The sequence below is a fragment of the Dipodomys merriami genome, unplaced genomic scaffold (assembly GCF_024711535.1).
Source record: "Dipodomys merriami isolate MVZ:Mamm:240054 unplaced genomic scaffold, mDipMer1.0.p SCAF_327, whole genome shotgun sequence".
Lineage (NCBI taxonomy): Eukaryota > Metazoa > Chordata > Mammalia > Rodentia > Heteromyidae > Dipodomys > Dipodomys merriami.
Window position 1 is genome coordinate 1,163,097 of NW_027204793.1, and position 6,847 is coordinate 1,169,943.

Here is a 6,847-nt window from a genome sequence, read left to right on the forward strand (position 1 = left end):
TATCAATTCCTTTATTCTGGTCCTGAGTTCGCCATATCAATAAGGATTCCCAAAAGCAGGATCCAGTGAGTATGATCAGCAAAAGGAGCCTCTTTTCAAACCAGTACTTTAAGGATGGTCCCATAGAAATAAGGGAGGGTTTTTTTTGTTTGTTTGTTTCTTTAGTTTGTGCTGTTTCTGGGGCTTGAACTCAGAGCCTGCACCTTGTCCCTGAACAATTGTCTTTCCTGCCCACCTGCCCCAAAAGCTAGTATACTACTTCTTGAGCCAAAAGTCCACTTCCGGATTTTTGGTGTTTAATTAGAGATAGGAATTTGTCAGATTCTCCTGCCAAGGTTGGCTTTGAACTGAGATATTAAGAAAGCTAAGTGACATCAACTTTATGGACTTCTCTTTTGAACCAAGAAATATTAGATGAAGGTTATTATAATGGTAATATTGACCATTTTTTAAAGATGAGAATACATCCAGCAAAGAAGCCATAACTTAAATAATTCAGCAAAAGTATGTGCACTGAATCATACTGGAAATTGTTTTCTGCTTAGGAAGATCTATTGACTTTGTACTTCCTTTTGGGGAAACTTAAACTTAATTTGACTTTTTTTGTTGGTCGTGGGGCATGAACTCTGATCCTGGGCACAGTTCCTCAGCTCTTGAGCTCAAATTGAGTGCTCTACTAGTTTAGATACAGCACCACTTCCTGGTTTCTGATGGCTAATTGAAGATAATTGTCTCATGTACTTTCTGACCAGGCTAGCTTTGAACCACAATCCTCTGGTCTCAACCTCTTGAGTAGCTAGAATGACAGTGTGAGCCACCAGCACCCGGCTCATATTTGTATTTATGTGTACTTAATGACATGTAAACAAATAATGGAAATTTGAATCAAATGATGACATTTCAGCTTTTCAGAAAATTTGAGGTAACAATAAATATGTCCTCCTTTTCCATGTTGTTACATTAGTGACTCATGAGCTATTGGACTCTTACTTTAGCATCTTCTGATGTCTGCGACGGTGGACTTAGTATAAATAATTGTCAGTAGAGAGATATAGAAAGACTGAGATTTTTAGAAAGCAATGGAGATCTGATAGAAAAGAACAACATAGAATGGCATAAAATTTATCACACAGAGATTAAGAACTAGCCTAAGTGATATAGAATGCTAAAGGTAATGAGGAATAAGCTTGGTTCATAACTAGTTCTTCAATTATCAAATATGGTTCCCTAGAAGAGTTTCTGGTATCATTTAGATATTATTATTGTAAGGTCCGCTCCTGGATGGCTAGCAGACTCCACCCTCCTCTCAGCAAAGTCTCCATCCAGTACCTGTGTTACCTAGGCAACTAGGACACCTGGAAGAGGTCACATCTGCATCCGCTGAGGTCAATCTGAATTTGATGTGGCCACACTTTTCTGTGCCCATACCCTAGATAAGGCCTAGCCCAAGCCCAGACGCCCTGTCTATGCTCTTTTCTAGCTATTTCTCAGGTCTTTCCTGCTCTTCTCTTTCCCAGCTCTCTTCTCTTTCCTAGCTCTCCCTTTCCCACCTCTTTCCCAGATGCTCTCTTTTCTAGCTCTTTTCTCTTTCCCAGCTCTCTCTTTCCCAGCTCTTTCTCTTTCCCAGATCTCCCAGCAATCTTTCCCAGGCCTTTCCCCACCACGTGGAGGACCAAGATGGCCTGGTGCCAGCAGGAACAAAGAATAAACCTACTCCTTACCTGAATACCACCGTGCATGGTGCTGTTCTTACTCAGCTACCTCTTAAAAAAAAAAAAACTAACAATTCTCATTTATTTCTTCCATCTGGATTTATTCCTTCACTTCTATCACAACTATTAATTTGCTGGTGCCTTTTTGGTGCCATACTGACCAAAAAGATTTCCAATTCTCACTTAAACGACCCTTCTCATTGTGATTAGCAGTAACCAGTCAAAAGCCTGGAATCTGAATTTCCAGGATTAATCTTCACCTGATATCTAAGCACATTCCTGACATTAATTGCCGTGACTTACTAACAAAATTTTTTTTTCTCAACACAGCCTTCTAATATCGGTAAAGTACATGAATTAAGAATTATTGTTAAGTCATTATTGGAAGGAGCAATTATATATTCAAATATAGGTTATTTATTTGGCATTTACTAGCTAAAGAATGTTTTGCCATTCCTGGGGCTGAACTCAGGGCCAGGGAACTCTTCCTGAGATTTTTCTTTTTCGTTTTTTTTTTTTTTTTTTTTTTTTTTTGCTTAAGGTTTGCCCTCTACCACTTGAGGCACAGCACCATTTTATTTTCTGTTTATGTGGTACTGAGGAATTGAACCCAGGATTTCTTGCATTCTAAACAATCACTGTACCATGCAGCAGCCACATTCCCAGAGCCCTAAATGACTTTCTTAATATGGCATTACTTTTTCATTCCATTACTATGTATTATAATTTAGGCTAGGTGGTAGAAAAGGAAGTGGAAAACAATACTAAGTCCAGAAAGGGTAACATTCCTATCACATCCCTAAAGAAGTACAGTGTTAAGACCTGCAGGACTCATAGGGATGTTGCATGTTACATTATTATATAAAAAACATAAAAAGTAATCTCCGACATCCATAACATTCTACTTCCACTTTCAAGTTCAAGAGCCAAAAATCTAAGCCTTTTTTTGATTGGGTGCATTTCCTAGGAAGGAAGAAGGAGAATGTATAAGGTGATGTTGGAAACATATGTATATTGGCTCCCTGTTCACATTTTGGCACTTTTAAAAAGTGCTACTGACGAATTCCACATCTACTGTAATATGCTGTCTGCACAAAATGCAGATAAATGAACACATTTATTCTGGTGGATAGTCACATATATTAACAAAATCCCGTTCTGGAAAAAAAAAGTTACCAGTTTAAAGTATTGTCTATAAAATGGTTTTATGTCATAGCAGAACAAAATGTAGTATTGAAATGATTAGTCCAGCTTTCTTTGAGATTTTATGCTGTCTCAGTATTAAGATGTTCTCTACTTCCAGTAACATGGAAGCATAAAAGACATGATTTGAAAATCTCAGTATTTTGAGAAGCAAAGGTACATAATAGTTACCTTCCTGCAGAGACATGTGATGGCATGTATGACTGATTGTATTATAGTTCTATTCATTTTCCTCTTTATCTCAAATATTGCATATCTTGCATATTAGTCTGTCCTGCATCAGCTTCCTGTAGGTGAGATTTACCTCTACACTGCAATGTCAAGATGAGTCATGTGACTTACTTCGGTTTACAAAAATGAACCAGAAGTGGTCAAAGGCTATTTCTAGGGGAAGATTTCTATCCCATTGAATGTGTCTAAGAGCTAACTTCTTTACCCTTACCGATAAAAATTGCATATTTCCAGAGGGAATCTTTTTTCAACTATATACTGGAAGAATATATCATCTAAAATTGAAGCAAAACTCAAACACAGCAAGAATTAAGTGAATATTAAAATGTGATATTAATATGTTAATTTCTTACCATTCTCGTATGACTACAGCACATCAGAATTTAAAAAATACTAAACAAGTACTAAGTAAATAGATAACACTTCCTGTATGATGCTATTACATTTTTTAAATAAATAAGCATTCTCTATGTGATCACTTGAGGGGTTAACTTTTTCTATAAATGTGCTTAATCACTCTAGAGCACTGTATCTAACATCCACAATCATTATCAAGAACTTGTGATTGAGATGAGAAAGAAATATCTAGATTTCTCGCTTCTCTTTTCCTCTTCTCCTTTTTCTAGTGAGAATTCTCATCCTTTCTCCAAATTCCCTATTAATAAAGAAAGAATGACACATTGTGGATATCAAGCAAAAGGCTTCAAAGCCAGAATTTTATTCTTTCAGAAATATATGAAATAAATCAGAGTTGCTCAAGGAAGAAGAAAAGCATGATTTTTCCCTTTCTGGCTTCAACAATAGAGTCTGAACACGACTCTAAAGATCTAATCAACAATTTTCCTTGGCTAATTTTTTAAAAATATTGTTTTTTAATAAGTATTAATTTTAACAATTAAAAAATTTTAAATATATAGTAATCTGTTTTTTGCTTTTAGTAGGCATGAAATAAGACTGCATTAACATAGTGTGAGTTGAGAGGCTAAATTTTATCAGAATCCAAACAAAATGAAAATTATATGATGTAAAGAAAATAGTTTTTAGGTAAATTTTCAACATGACATACACACAAGGACATCTTTTTTTCTTCTTTTTCTCCACACTTCAATAAGCAGTTCATGTAATTCAAATAGCTGTGTTTCTTTCAGAAATAGATTACACATAAACAAGTTAAAAGACGAGAAGGAGTATTGGTGGTGCATTCTTTAAAAATAGCAGTCAAATAACTATTAACCATAATTCCAAAATAATAACAATCAAATGCTCTTGAAAAGAGAAGATTGTAAGCAGAATATACAAAAAGTGATAGTGCCAGAACTGCTCCAGGAGTTGCTGCCTGATATTTAAGATTTCTAATAAATGACAATTTTCAATCAGGATTAAATGCTTTCAGGAACCAAATTTTTTCTAGTTATATTTTATTGAAGAAATATGTTGTTCAAAATTAATGAAAGGGTAACAGGTTATAACCTGTAGAAAGAATGCTTACACACTCATTGTGTTAGGCAGTAAAATACCTTCCTAAAATATCTATAGTCCGGAAATATCTAATCAATCAAATGTAGATTTACATTTTACATATAAGTTGGTAAAATAATCACCTTTCATTACCCAAGGAACACAAATTTGAATAATTATTATATGGGGAAAGTATACTCAAAAGTCCCAGCTGTAGTTCGAAAGGGACATCATTAGGTAAGAGTCATCAGAAAGATGTAAAGATGCTACATTAGAAGATGAAGGAAAAGACAAGAACAAACATACTGAAGTTTCTGGAAAGCTGAACAGGAAGTAAATGCCTTTTCCACTAGAATCACCTGAAAAACATTTTTGCTGTGTAGGAGGCTCTATTTTAATCTAGTGAGACTTATTTTAGATTTTTGTCCTTCAGAAAAGTAAATGATAAATACAGATTATTCAAGACAATAATCTTGTAGAAATATTTTACAGCAGATTTGGTGTAGTAAGCTAAATCAACTATAGCCTTTTCAAGATGCAACTACAAGGATACCACGTGTCCTAGTTTCTGAGAATAAGAAAAAGTTGCCACCAGCTTTATACACATGTATGATGTACATACTACTAAGGGCCTTGCATTAATGAAGTCGTGAATTCCTAAATAATATTTAAACAAGAAGCTCCCTGTCTTCATTTTCATATTTGGGGATTGCTAAGTACCAAAGTTATGTAGAAGGCTAGGACAAGAATATAGAAATGAAATCTGTCTCCTGTTATTATAAAGATAATTTGTGTTATTTTGATTTACATTTTCTAAGGTAATAAAAAATAAGGTAAAACTGAAACAGTGACCCAATATTCTCTCCTTCCTAATTTTCCATCATAAATTAGAGAATCCAGTAAAGATAAGCAATCCCAGGATGGTATAGGATGTTATAGGATCAACAGATGGTGAAAAAGTAGTTAACAAAAATGGGTCCTATGGAACAATGGTGAAAAAACCTACACGTACATATTGTGATATAGCTAGAAATTAGTTTGCATTATGCTAAGTCTTTGACATTTTAGTTACTTTCATCTCTTAGGAAATGACTTTATTAATACTCAAGGGTTTGCAGCTTATAACCCAGCAACAAATAATGCTTCTAAATGTAAACAAGCATGATACTAAGAGTAACCAAGGCTACTAGCAGAGAACTTCTCAAACATGCAAAAATATAGGCCTATTCAGATACAAGAAGCTTTAGACCTCCAAATAGACCAGACCAGAATATGACATCCCACCATCACATTATAATCCACATAGAATCCACTCAGACCAAGGAAAAGAACCTTAAAGCTGTCAAGGAGAAAAGATTAATCACCTATAAAGGGAAACCAATTCGAATAACCTCAGATTTCTCAGCAGAGACAATCAAAGCAAGAAGAGCCTGGAATGATGTAAGACATGCCCTAAAAACAAACAATTATCAAACAAGAATTCTGTACCAGCTAAACTCTCCTTCATAACTGAATGCCAAATAAAAACCTTCCAGAGACAAGAAAAATTGAAACAATATATCTCTCCCAAGCCAGGCCTACAAAAGATACTTAAAGATATCCTACACATAGAAAACCAGCAAGACCACAATAAAGGCCAAGAAACTGTGCCCAAACTGAGCATCCAAGAACCATAGGAAGAACCCAGCTTTTGCAGCTCCCAAGAAGGTGGATATCATGGCAGGAACTCCCAAATACCTCAAAGTCCTATCTCTTAATGTTAACGGACTTAACTCTGCAATTAAGCGACATACACTGTGTAGTCGGATTAAAAAACAAGACCCTTCTATCTGCTGTCTGCAGGAGTCACATCTTTCCCGTAAAAACAAACACATTTTCCTTCTTTAAGGCTGGAGCAAAATCTACCAAAAAAGCGGCCCACATAAACAGGCAGGTGTTGCAATCCTAATATTAGATAAAATAGACTTCAAATTAAAATTCGTGAGAAGAGATAAAGAAGGTCGCTACATACTAATTAAGGGATCTCTGCTTCAGAAGGATATTAAAATTCTAAATATCTATTTGCCAAACAATGGAGTACCCAAATTATCAAAGAAACACTACTTTGCCTCAAATCTCATATAGATCCAAAGACATTAATTGTTGGGGATTTTAACACACCACTCTCCCCAGTAGATAGATCAACTCGGCAAAATCTCAACAGAGAAACTACAGATCTAAACAGCTGCATAGATCAACTAGAT